Consider the following 14754-nt stretch of genomic DNA (forward strand, 5'->3'; position numbering starts at 1 on the left):
TTTATTAATTAAGAGACTGAGGTTGATAGAGATAATCTGTCTTTTCAACCCTAAAGCTATCTTTATACGCAAGAAATACAAGAGATGTTGAAATGGAATTGTGCCCAGTGGGTGAGTTCAGAGGCCCTTTCCTGTCAAGGCTGATTTGCAAGACACTTGCTCCTGTAGGCTTCCTCATGATACATTACCTCTGAGAGAATTCCTGAAGCACTAAATCCCTTGTGCGACTCAGACTGAGTTCAAATGTTTGGTTTTAGGGACCATCAGTTATCTCTTTAGAAGCACTTGTTCCATGCAGCTTGGATGTTGGGGAAAGTACACGTTGAAACAAAATGTATGGAATAGGAGAGTTAATGCTCAAAGTTAAAAAATTTTTTTTTACACTCACCAAGAACACATGACAGCTGTTCAAGAACCAGAGACTAATAGGTGATTCCAATTTTGCTGTTTCTTCTCTCTCACAGACAAGGCTGTTCCTACTAAAAAGATGGAGACTAACTGATAAAAGGGACTGAAGCCCCTGAGAGGGGCAACATGGGGGAAGAGCTGTCCTAAGGGAGTCTGTGTGTCCTGGGCTAGACAGATCACTGTACAAGCAAGCTATTAGGAGATTTGCTGGTGAGATCACAGTACCTCTATAACACTTCCCTCTCCCCCACTTCTACCAACTACGGATTCATGAGTTTGGCAGCAGTTGTAGGCAACATTCTGTAAAAAATTATGCTACTAATGACTGACGAGTGTTTACAAATTAAGCAGCAGTCCCACTAAGCCGGTAGCATTCTAGTAAAACAGGTCATGCCAAAGTAATGTCATTTCCCCTTTTTGATTAAGGCTATTCGAATGGCTGAGCAGAAATGGAGTGAGCACAGATATCCAGATGACAGCAAGGCATGTCTCTTGAGACATCCTTGGCGGCAAGATGCAGGGCGATGGGCTGGATACAGACACTGTGTGGTGACTCTAACTGTATCCAGTGGGTGCCTCGTGACAAGGAAGCAGATTCTCCGTGGCTGCCACAGGGCTTTGACCCTGGATCTGTGCTCTCCACATTTTGTAGCGTATTAACCAGGCCAAGCAAAGAATGTGTCATAGTTTTGGCTCTTTTGGGGTCTGCTTGGCCCATAGTCCTTGAAGAAGAGATAGAGGTACGCAGGCATGTGCCAAGTGACCCCATGTTCTAGGGTACTTACTACTTATTGCACACATTGCCTCAGGGATAAGTATTCCATGGTATCGAAGATCCTTATAGTTCTGGCCCCTGACTACCTCTCTAGTCTCACTTTTGCTACCCTCTTCCCCATGCTCCCAACCTTTAGCCACACCAAAGTGTGGTGCCCTGCATATACCATGTTGTGTTATGCTCCCATGTTTTGCACCTTTTCCTGTATCTGACTTGAGTACCCTTCTTTTTTCATCTGCCTAGTTCTTCATCAGCCTGACATATTCCTACTCGTACTCAAGACTCAGCTCAATCTTCCTATCCTCTGTAAAATCTTTTTTTCCTTCCCATGCTTTTCTGGCACCATCGCTAATAAATTCTTCCCCATTGGAATTTTGGTAGTTGTGCCCACCACTGTTTTAGTAATCATTACACTGTCTGAATAACTTATTTGCTTGTCTGTCTTTCTTGCCCATGGCTCTCTGCCCCTACCAACAGCTCCCCAAACAAGCACTTTCAGCTCATTGAGGGCAAGGACTAGTTCTATTTCAGAGCCTGGTACATAACAGAGACACTCAGTAAAGAAGATAATGAATAAAAAATGAATGAATGGATACATGGCACATATAATACCCATTATTCTGGCTCTGTGTCACTGAGTCTCAGCCTGCTGAGAATCACAATTACATTTCCATATAGCCTGGCTCCTTAGATCCAGCTTTCCAAACGATTTTTTAAAAATACACCAAATAGGATTTCTTTCCCCTCTAGGTATCCGCAGTCTCAATAAGGGCTTATAAATACATTGCCGCAGCAACAGAACCCTTTATCACGGCACAAACAAACCACACTGCCACAAACTTATGGAGCCTCGCAGGGCTATCAGCGTCTTGATTCACTGGGAAGCACACACCAAAGTCCAATTTTCCAAGGCTCCCCTCCTGTGGCATCCAAGGAGCTATATCTGTATCACCTAGACAGCAGGAGGCATTTTTAGAGCTGTTATCTACACTTTTGAAAAGGAATTTGAGCCTCACTCATCTCTTTTCTTCTAATTGACTTAGAAAGTAAGTCCTACCTTGTTTAAGTACAACCAGATCAGGGAAGCACAAAGAATAATTTAACCTTCCTGGTGCTCTGGGAAGAATCTAATTATTATGGGTCTTTCAAAAAGGTGCTCTGTTGTGTAATGAAAGAATTAAAATTCGAATGGGGCACCAAACATAAGCCAGCGGGCATTTATGTCTACCAATTCTTCAGTTCTAGATAGCTAGATCAGGCAGTCATTGTTGCAGGTTGGCTGAGTCACCTGACCAAAAGACAGTCAGCCTGGCACGTCTCTGAGTCCATTCTGGTCCCCAGGTAATGGGAATAGGCATTTGGGACCCTCCAAAGTCAAGGGGTGGTGATCCTTCTCACTCACAGCTAGGTCTGGCATCACATGCAAACTTCTGCCTAACCAGGGGGCGAAAGCCTGGGGTTCTGGAGCCAACAGAGCAGAATGTGAATCTTTAATGGCATCACAAAGTCATAAGAAAGAAAACTCAACTCAGATCTGATTAATCACCTTTGAAAGGGCATCTGAATTTATTAATAATGTATATATATCAAGACGTTTCTGTTTTGATCACAAAGCAAGAGTGAACCACTTATAAGCTTATAATCCTTATTATGTGGCCTGCTTGTGAGGCTTTCATCTGAAGTTTTCAAAGTATTTAAATGGCTAGTACTTATTCATAATAATAATATTACATGTGTAGGCCAAACGTCACCCGGCCTCCTTATCCTCACAATGCCCTGGCTGAGAAACTCTAGAGCGCTTGGATTCTGCTTTGCAGTTGAGAAACAAGGGTTAGATGGCTTGCGAGAGTGAGACAGTAAATAGAAACTTAACATATTTGTGGCTCTTTCCAAAGGGAAAGTGTCATGGACAAAGGTCCCCCCAGATATCAGGATCAGGCATGCCTTTTATCTGCTACCGTTCAAGATCTCCACTTTTGGAGACAAGAAGACAGTGGATCATACCCACTGCTCTTCTCAATTTGTGTTTCGAGGTCTAAGGGCCTGAAAGACAGGATCTAGAGATGGAAAGGCTGGGCTCAAAGAGAGGAAATTTGTCGTAGATCTGCTTGTAGACCCCTCAGCATAACAGAAGAGAATATGAAGGTATTGAGGCTTCACAGATCCTACTTTCAGAGGTTAGGACAAAATTAAAGTTAGATTTCTGACTCACACTATGATGGTTAATTTTATATGTCAACTTGGCTCAGTCAAGTTGGTCAACCACCAATCTAGATGTCTCTGTGAAAGTATTTTTTAGATGAGATTAATATTTAAATTAATATACTTGGAATAAAGCAGATTACCTTCCATAAAATGGGTAAACCTCATCCAATCAGTTGGCAGCCTTAAGAGAAAAAAAGACTGAGGGCCCCTGAAAAACAGGGAATTCAGCCAGCAGACAGCTTTGGGACACAAGCTGCAATGTCAACCTTGTGGAGGTTTGCAAGTGCCAGCCTCTTCTACAGAATTTGGACTTACTAACCCCCACAATCACATGAGCTGCTTCCTTAAGTCAACGTCTCTCTTTCTCTCTCTCTCTCTCTCACACACACACACACACACACACACACGCATACACATACACACCTCCTATCGGTTCTGTTTCTCTGGAGAACACTAATACACACACCATGTACTAGAATAAACTCAGTTGGATTAAAGATTTAAATGTAAACAAAAGGATAAAAGTACCAGAAGGAAATATTGCTTAAATATTTCGGTAGGCGTGGAAAGGAGTGGAGGCCATTTAAACAAATGCACACCACAGGCAGAAACCATGAAGGGAAAGATGGACGGATATGACTAGGAAGGCTGTATCTTCTAAATGCCCAGTGCACTATAAGTGTATAAGATGGCAAATGACAAACTGGGGAAATTAGCAATATGTGCATCAGGCTGAAAGTTAATATACTTAGTACTGTTACAAATAAACTGACCATCCCACTAGAAGAATGGGCAAAAACAAGCAAGTCACAAAAGAAAAACAAGTGACAAACACATGGAAACATGTTCAATATCAAAGAAATACAAAGACAAATAAAATGTAATTTTTGCCAGTTGGGTCATCAAATACTTAAAAGGATGCTCACATTCAGCCTTAGCAGTGATACAGCAAAGGAGGCCACTGTTAGTGGGGGATAAATTAGCAAACCTTGTCTTAGACTTCCTTAAATTTTCACGTTTAACCCTGTGCAAGTCACAGCTGATCTGAGAGATACAAACTCTTTTCTTAAATGTTGTTACATATGTAGGGTGCATAGGTTCAAGGTCATGACTAGCTGTGTGTTTGTCCATGACTAATGTTAAACCATGACGTTTAAGCCATCAGTTTGGTTATAACATGTGTTTCGTAAGGGTGTGTGATATTAGATAGTAAATTGTATCAGAATATTTTGCAAGTGCTGTGAAAAGTGTTTATGCCTTGAGCACAGCAGCATTGTTTGCGATGATGTTACAAAGGTTTGCAAAGCCAGCTATTGAGGATTCTGATTAATTAATATTAAAGACACTTTTTTGGTTGTATTTTTTAGCAATATCCATGTTTCTGTTATTTGAAAAGAGACATTTTTATTCTTTATGTTTTTATATTTCTTTAATAATTTCTAGATTGTAACTGAAAATAAATAAAAATCATGTATTTTATTATATAAATATAACAAATGCAAATTTCAAGTGTTTTTAATTTCTTTCTGCATTTCGGCACATAGTAGTGATGACTGTATCTCTCGGATATGTGCGACTTATGCTATTATTTTTTTGACGTGACCTCTGCAGGGTTAAGGTTACTGCCAGTCAGACGCAGACCTTTGGAAGTGTGCTAACCCTGGCGATATTTATGACAGTGCACAACTGAGAACAGCTTCAGTGCCCATCAATACGGTGGTAGTTAGATAAAGTGTGGTAAATCCACATAATTAATTAATTAAATTGCCATAATTATGGTAGCAGATAAAGTTGTGGTAAATCTATATAATTAATTATGTTTATTTACCTAAGCAGATGCCAATTCTATATTAAGTAAAAAAGGACAGTTACAGAAATATGCACAGTGCAATTCCAGTTATGGAAATACGTGTAATATATGTGGGTAAGTCAACATTCTTGAACAGAAGAGAGTCTGGAAAGGAATACATGGACTGTTAACAACAGTGGGTGGAGGGATTGTGGATGACTTAAATTTCCATCTGAGTGTGGATATGTGGTGGGGAACGGGGAATATTGTCTGTAATATTTCCACTATAAGTTATATTGCTTGTATAATAAGAAAAAAGCCATTCTTATTATTTTTATTTGGTTAGTTCCACAGTACAGTATGTATGGGGTGAAGGAGGTGGCGAGGTGGGGGTGGGGCCAGTAGAATTGCGAACCCAAAATGAGGGGCGACAATGTACCAAACGTTGTTAAGAGTTCAGAAACCTCTGTCCTAGTTTCACATTTGCCATTCTTCTGCTTCCCAGAATTGATTAGCATTATACTTATGAAAAATAAGGCTTACTTTGGGGAGCAGATAATGGGGAAGCAAAAGAGACTGCATCCCATTCCATAACCTGTGTGAGGGGGTGAAAGTAGGAGGCAGCCCTAGAGTGGGGATACGCAGCCTTTCAAGAGTGTAAAGCAGGTGGTCCCAGCGGCCACAAGAAGGGGATGAGTGTGCCAAACTGCCCTGGAGGAAGCAGGAGAGGTCTGCCCATGGAAGCTGGGAGTTTGGGGGCTGGATACCTTTGGGTTAGACCCACCCCAAACACTTGCTGGCCCAGGGCCATATACCCTTATATATATCTCCCCATGTGCACTGAAGTTTGAAAACCACTGCCTAATCTATTCACAAAAATCCCAGCAGCCCTGAATGTACCAGGAGAAAATGGAAAGATTCTTCTCTGGAGACACTGTTTCCAGGTGAGAGATTTGTACACACTGACACCCCCTGGGAAGAAAGCCAGCTTGCCCAACAGTCAAGCCCACCGTTGACCAAGCCTTGGCCAGGAAGATGTAGCTTCCATCAGCTTTTACATCCCCCTCACTAGCTATGAATGGGCAATGAAGTATTATGAAATAGTTAAGGAAAGCCTTCAACAGTAAAAAGAGAGACCAAACCAAGTAGAGGGGGGAAAAACAATATATGGAGCAATACCTACAAAATTAGGCTTAAAAATTCTCCAAGACAGAGGAGAAGATACTGCATTCCTTAAACAAAAGCAGAATGGTATGTTTTTTAAAAAGAGGGACCATCAGAGAACAAAATGGAACACACAGAAATAAAAAAGCTGTGGTAGATGAAAGTTTTGAGGGTTCCCATGACTACTCACACATTCAGTGATTCTCCAGAAGGACTCGGAGGCAGTTGCAATCATAGTTATTGTTTATTACAGCAAAAGGCTGCACAGCAGGATCGACAATGGAAAGACACTTCCCAAGTGTTCCCCCTGGGCCGTGCAGGGTTGTTGCTCAAAACTTGCTTTGGTCTTCAGCAGTGAACTGTAGAAACATGTGCAGTGTTGTTGCCCAGATAAGCCCTTTAAGACTTAGAGTTCATATTTACTTTCTACTTTAAAGAAAAGGAAGGATTTTCAAACATTGGTATTTGAATTTTTAATAATGAAGCATCTCTAACAAGCCTCTACACCTGAGTGTACTGGGACACTATACTGTGGAGAGTTATTGGGCTAATCAAACAGCTCAGGAATTTTTGCTAAACTTTGTTTTATTTTCCTATGTGACTATTTCTTCTTTTTTTTTTTTTTCTTAATCTTGAATTATTGAGGAAGTCTCCTCAGCTCTTCAGTTGGCTCATAAGCTCTTTATCTTCAGACTAACCATTGATGTGTACGTTGTTCATGGGGTGTGACTGGCCTGTTTTTGGCCAACACAATTTAGGGACTAGGGATGTTCATCTGACAAAGGCTTGGATACCAAAGACCCCAGGGTTTTTTTGTGGAGACCCCAAAAAGAGAGTGCCAGTTACAGTGTAAGTGGGCATGGTTCTTCCTTTCTTCAAGAACTGTGATTCCTCTCCTTTGTCCTGGAACTCAAGTGGTTTTATAGCTTATTATTTAAGAGAAGTTATTCAGATATTTTCTGTTTAAGACATCTTCCAGCGGTCTGAGGATCAGGAAGATATTAATAAGTCAGTCATATTTTACAATTTTATTCACGAAGATTTATTGTGGTGTGTTGGGTTTCTGTGAGTCTCTCTGTAGAAAATGAAGAAATCGAATTCATATGCTATATGATTCACCCCCTCAAGCATGCAATTCAATTGTTTTTGGTAGATTACATTGTTAATTTTTTTTAGTTGTGGAGAGATATACATATGTATCTATATACAACAGAAAATTTGTCATTTTATCATTTTTAACCATTTAGGCATGTAATTCAATGACAATTATATTCACGATGATTTCCAAAAGTATTTTTTATTATCCCAAACAGAATCTGTGTAACCACTAAGCAATCCATTTACTTTTAACATGTTAGAAATTATTCTATTTTAGATAAAACTCTTCAAAGCCCGTCAAGTCCAAACTGGAAAAAGACTAATTTTAATTCCCAGTCCCAGTGTTGTTAGGTCTGTTATGTGCTATTGCACGTTTACACACACTCTGCGCGTTGTTCTAAGCCCCATCTTCGGCACAGTAATGGCTCTGAGGAAAGTCAGAGCCAAAGAAGTAAATGAAATGTGGGGTTTTAGTGGGATATTATAATTATGAGCCACCAGAGAGTCTTCATATTCCCATCACCAGGTTTCAGTTAACTCTCAAATTAAACCAGATGGCTTTCAAAAAATATTCACTACGTACTGGTGAATTTGGGAGCATTTGGAGGCAGCAGCCACCCATTCTCCCCAGGAAGTTACGGGAAAGTTGATACCGACACCCACTGCCGAGAAAAGCTCCATGTGTCCTGGATATTCCTTCAGGGTTTGTGAACTATTGGTTCTGGACACAGGAACTGGCTATTTACTTGCTGGTCCTGAGGAGTTCAGATATCTTTACACATTGGTTGCTTTCCTTGTATTATTGCTGGATTAATATCTGCATGAGATGAGGGAGAAATAAACCTGGCAGACAGGTTGCGTCTGTTTGCATATTGAACACATAAATTAAACACGCTGTCCTTGGAGTTGCCATCTTTTTCCTTTCCTTGTTCTTCCGAAGTTGTTTGGTGACACTGCTCCATTATTATCCAGAAAGTGCACCAGCGAGTAGAAGACTTGGGGAAGTGAGCTTCACTACCCTAAAATAACAAGTAAATTAGACGGTAAGCTTTCTACCACTAGATGTTCAACTTAAGATTGGATCATTAGGTATCAGAGATGGAGAAGATCATTCCTGGATGCAGTAGGGGATTGAGAAGGATAATCAATAAGTTTCGTTCAAATTCTGAAATTTTATGACGTCTTCAGCAACATCGCATTATGGTAAAGAACTTGGACTTAATCACACAGACCTGGATTCAAATTCTGGCTCATTTACTTAACTAGCTATGTAGCTGTAAGTGAATTATTTAACCTATTTAACACTCAGTATCTTCATCGGTCAAATGAGTATAATCATGGGATTAAATAAATTAATGCATGGAAATGCTTAGAATAAGTGATTGGCAGTTTGATATACACTTAGTAAATGTTAGGTACTATTATGACCTGTAACTACATTAGGGGCAATAAAACCATTGTGTAATGTCACCGGTGAGAATGGGTAGTTAGTTGGTGAATTACTTACTATCTGCAGAGTACGAACCTAGAAAATTTAAGATTTCTGAATTTGGGTGTCTAAACTACACAGACATTTATTTAATTTAGTGCTCTGATTGCAAACATAAATTTTGGGTTATAAGGAATTAGGGTGGTAGAGTAATGCCTCTTTGCCACATTTATAGGCCCTAGTTGGGTTCTTCCACCATCAAAGAGAATATCAATGATCATTTCATGAAGTCAAACAATGTAAATAAGCCATTATTATTACAGAAGTCCACCCTTATCCACAGAGGATACATCCCAAGACCCCCAGTGGTTGTCTAAAACCATGGATAGTAACAAACCCTAGATATACTGTTTTTCCCTATACCTACATACTTATGGTAAAGTTTAATTTGTGCATTAGGCACAGTAAGAAATGAACAACAACTAATAATGGAATGGAACAATTATAACAATATACTGTAATAAAAGTTATATGAATGTAGTTTCTCTCTCAAAATATTTTATTATGCTGTACTCAGCTTTTCACTTGAAGGAAGCACTTTACAGCTTCTCCTTGGCATATTCAAACTGCCGGCATCACTGGTCTTGTGCTCTGGGGCCATTGCTAAGCAAGATGAGGGTGACTTGGACACAAGCACTGTGATATGGAGACAGCTGATTTGATCATTGAGACTGATGGGTGCTGACATACAGGTGAATATCCTGCACAAAGGGATCACATCCCAGGTGGGATTGAATGGGACATCATGAGATTTCACCTTGCTACTCAGAATCATGCAATTTAAAACTTATGAATTGTTTATTCCTGAAATTTTCCACTTAGCAGTTTTGGATTGCTGTTGACTATAGGCAGCTGAAACCACGGAAAGCTAAGTGGTGGAACAGGAGGGACAACTGTAATTAGGAAATGCTGGTCGACAACGAGGGCCGTGAACAGCAAAGGGAGTGTTGAGCTCCCAGATGCTAGAACCAGCAGAACCTTAGTGATCATCCAGTCCAAGCCTTTCATTTTAGAAAATTAGGCAGGGACCCACCCAAGGTCAAGTAGCTACTTCATGCCAGAGCCAGCATGAGAGACGCCAGCCCTCGATTCTTAGAAAAATGTTCATTTTGCCTAAATTCCCTTTGTAAATCTGAAGGTAGCTCACAGCCAATCTGGACATATGGGGACAAAAGTGTACTTGTTTTCTTAAGTAAACTCACGTGCTTATTGTCAAGGATCCTCTTTTCCTTAGGCCTCACGCTCTCATCTGCAGATGTCAAAAACTAATGGATTTTATACCCCGATCTATGCAGAGACACAATTACATTGTATGGATATACCAGGCTAATTTAGCTATTCTCGTATTGATTGACATTCAATTTGTATTCAGTTTTAAACATTGTAAACAATGCATACGGTGGACTTTTTAAAGGTTAGAATTTTAAAGTTTTCAGCTTACAATTGATTTATTGATCAGACATTTGTCAAGCATCCAGTGTGCCTGGCACTGTGCCTTTTTTTATGACATTACCAGTTAGAAGAAAAAACTCTGCCTGTCAGTTCACAAGGTAAAAGTGGATTTCTGTAGAAACTGCCTAGCCCATAATAACCTTCATCAGGAGAGCTGTAATTCCAGGAGAGCCTGCTCTGTGCGGCTGCTGTCAGACATTTTACAATCCCTTCTCCACAGATAAGTCACTGGTGTTCTCATGGTACAGATGAAGCGACTGAGTTGTAGAGAGGTTAAGTGAACTGCGCAAGGACACAGTGAGTAAGGGATAGAATTGAGTTCACTCATTCATTCAACAAGTTTTTTGTTTGTTTGTTTCCCAGGAGGGTCTACGAATGTCAGACATTCTTCTAGAGTCGCACTGGGAAGTAATACAATGGTAAGTGAACCAGATATGGGGCTCACACTCTGGATGGCCGATGATAAACAAGTAAACAGAGGTAAAAATGCACAGTCATGAGCTGCATAACGATGTTTCAGTCGACATGGACTGCAGAGTGGTCCCATATGATTATAATGGAGCTGAAAAATTCCTATCGTCCAGTGACATGGTAGCTGTCATAACACCATAGCACAATGCATTACTCACATATTCGAGGTGGTACTGGTATAAACAAACCTACGGGGCTGCCAGTCATTATAAAAGTATAGCACACCTGGCTGGTGTAGCTCAGTGGATTGAGCGGGGGCCCGTGAAGCAAAGGGTCTCAGATTTGATTCCTGGTCAGGGCACATGCCTGGGTTGCAGGCCAGGTCCCCAGCAGGGGGTATGCAAGAGGCAACCGTTTCTCACCCTCTTTCTCCTTCCCTTCCCCTCTCTCTAAAAATAAAATAAACAACAAAAAAGTATAGCACATGTAACTATGTATAGCACATAATACTCGATAATGATAATAGACAACTATGTCCCTGGTATGTCCTGCACTATACTTTATCATAATTTTAGAGTGTGCTCTCTCCGATTATAAAGAAGTTCACTGCGAATCAGTATGCCGTGCTGTGCTGGCAGCAGGCTCATACGTCCCGTGTTTACTGCATCTCATGATTGCATCATCTTCTCTTGTGCTTGATCTGATCTAGTGTTATTTTGTCCAGTAACGTGCAGTACAGGTTTGTAGCCTACAAGCAATCGCTATATCACATGGCCTGGGTGTGGAGTTGACTACACCATCAAGCTTTATGTAAGCACACTCTATGTTGTTCGCCCAGCGACGAATCACCTAAGGACACGTTTCTCAGGATGTATCCCTATTATAAAGGGGCATACGACTGTCATTACAAATTGTGCTATGAAGGAAATGATGGGTGTGGTGATAGAGAGTATTGGGGGCAGGGGCAGGAGGAGGATTGCTGCTTCGATTGAATGGTCAGAGGCCTTTCAAAGGAGATGACCTTTAGCTGAAACCATGAAAAGGAAAGACAGAGTTCCTGCAGCAGTGTCCACAAATGATCTGCAGGTTCTGGAGTGGGAAAAGGCGTGGCGTGCCTGAGGCACTAGCTAGAAGGACTCTGATGTGGCTGCAGGGAAAGTGGTGAGGTGAGGGTGATACAGGATGAGGATGGAGAGAGGGCAGCTCTGAGTCTGCGGGATTTCCTAGACCCTGGAGAGGAATACAGATTTTATTTGAGGAGGTGAAATGGTCTTATTTACGTTTTCAAATAATCACTTTGGCTTTTCTATAAAGAAGGGTTAGAGAGAGGAAAGAGTGGAACTGTGGAGACGAGTTAGGAGGACACAGCAATTACCCAGGTGCAAGATAACCAGAGCTCAGGCTAAGTGGTCTATTGAGGAAGGCAGGAACGAGGAAGATCTACCTGTTTTTTTGGTGTTAAAAATGACAGGAGTGTGTGACACCCTTCCCTGCATCACAGAAACCTCCCTGGCTTGGAATGCGGGAAATCTTATGGAAGATTCTTATTTCTGAAAACGTTTAAGTCTTCTATTTGGCTTCTGCAAGTTGAATACTCTTTCAAAAGACTTGAAAATTTCCTTGCCCTCAGTCACATCACCCACCTTTATGATGCACTGGTGAGACATTTCTGCAGACCAGGGGTAATGCTCACACTGACTCCTGACTTCCTGCTTGTTGCAAACGCACAGCTCAGTGAATGCGACTTCCTGCTCTTTGTGGCTTACAGTGCTGCAAGGGATGACTTTCCGTGAGGCAAAAACTGATAATGGTCTATTATTTTAAGTCACAAAGAATTGGGTGGCAAAGAAGGTGGGGACGGAAACCCTAAAAGCTTTGAATGAATTATTGGACTTAGAGAGTCTGAAGGGACATTTCTGTTTTCTTCTTTTTATTTAAAAATGTTTTCTTTTCTCAAAACAATGAATATTGATTACCAGAGAATAAGAAACTACAAAGAAGAACAAAACGTAAAATTCCACTCACACTGGGTATCACCATAATGCTTTAAGTGCATGTAAAGTTAACTTCTGAACAATCAATTTGTCTTATTTTTATTAATATGAAAAATCAATCATTCTCATTATGGACAGTTAAGAGAATATAGAAAATTACAAAGAAGAAGGTAATTTCCTATCCAAGGGCAGCTATTAGTGACATTTTAATATGTTTCCAACTCCTTTTGAGTGCAGGTAATATACACAATTGATATCATGCCATCTATTTATTTTCCACCTAATATTGCTATCTAACAATTTCCTATGTTATTACAAGCTTTTCATAATTATCACATTTAATCATTACATAGAACTGAATTCAGTTTTTGCTACAATGTGCCTTGAATTCCTAACTGTAAGACAACAAATACATGTAAATATAACACCAACCTCACCGGGCTGCTGTGAGAATTACACAGACTGGATGAGTTGACGAGAGCAGCACCTGATGCCTGGCGAGTATTCAACCAGCGTTCACGGCTGTCATCATTTCCTTCCTACAAATTAAGTCAACTTCATTTTTCATAATTATATGTAAATCCTTAAAGAAAATCTTTGTGTATAAACCTCTTTCTGTGTAGATTATTCCCATTTCTTTTAGAGTTAGTTCCTAGAAGTGGAGTTAGTGGGTCAGACAGTGGGCATCATGTCAAGGAGCTGAACATTGTGTTTGCAAGTGTCCCCATAAGATTATGTTGGACATATTGAGATCTGATGTGTTATGAGTGGCTGCCTTGTTGACAATAGCCATGAGCAGACAGGTAGTGTCATAGGAGATGACCCACGGGTTAATATTCTGTACTTAGAACAATATTTATTCTCAGTTACCACATAGGGGAGAGGGAGAAACGCCTTTGTAACTGGCTGTAGCAGAATCACCTAGGAGGTTTCTAAAATATTTAACTCTCTCTTTTGCCTCCTCAGCATCATTATATCCCTGCCATGACAGCCTAGGGCATGCTTTTTTCTCCTGAAAAACCCACCATCTTTTCCCCCAGAAATCACTGTTGTAATAAGCACTTTACAGATAGAGGTGTATCATTTCCCTCAGATGTGTTGGATGGGAAATTTTTGAGCAGCAATCACTGGGTTAGGTGATAGCATATAGTTGTTAGGACTCAGGGTCTGAAGCAAAAGGAGGAATTGCATCTGTCAATTTTGAGAAAGACTGCTTGGTGCGTTCCTGAGGCTGCCCTTAGTGGTCCACAGCTTTGCTCTGGGCTCCACTTTAGATGCCCTGGGAGACTATCTGCTGAATTTAATGTGTATGGCACTTAAGTCTGCCCTGGAAACACAATGTTCTTTTCATTCAACTCAGATCAATTTTCAGGCCCTGGGCTGTTCCCTTTTAATTCCTGCATCCTCAGCCTAGTGAACTCAGCTTAGCTGCTTTTTCCTTTATCAGAGCTGCTATTCCACATCTACCTCCTCATCCTCTCTAGCCTGACTATGGATGGCACACAGCTTTTTGGTTCCTCCTTTCCATGTTGTTTGGGTGGGGCTTAGCTTACCCCAGCCCCTGATCTGGCCAATCAGACTATTTCATCTCCTTGGCCACGATGATTGGTGCAGAGGCAGGAACAGGTCGCAAACTATCAGGAAAGACAGAAGAGACTTCCTCTGAGGTACAAGCTGTACAAATGATGTAAGACCAGCTGCTGGAAGCCGTTGTGAAGCTTTCTGCCATAGGAGAGAATGAGGCCAAATGACAAAGAGAAGCAGAGCTGAGGTGTGGAAGGAGAGATGGGGAGCTCCAGGACATTGTTTAAGCTCCTGGTTTTAGCTGTAGAATCTGGAGGCTTCTTTTGAGTCTCCTCATGTAGTTGTTTGTTTCTTTGGTTTTGTTTACAGTCAAAAGCAGTGGTTCTCCCAAAGAGGACTGACCCATGGCTGAATACATGTTCACATTAATTTACTTCATTAATTT

This window comes from Desmodus rotundus, chromosome 1, assembly GCF_022682495.2.
Source record: "Desmodus rotundus isolate HL8 chromosome 1, HLdesRot8A.1, whole genome shotgun sequence".
Classification (NCBI taxonomy): domain Eukaryota; kingdom Metazoa; phylum Chordata; class Mammalia; order Chiroptera; family Phyllostomidae; genus Desmodus; species Desmodus rotundus.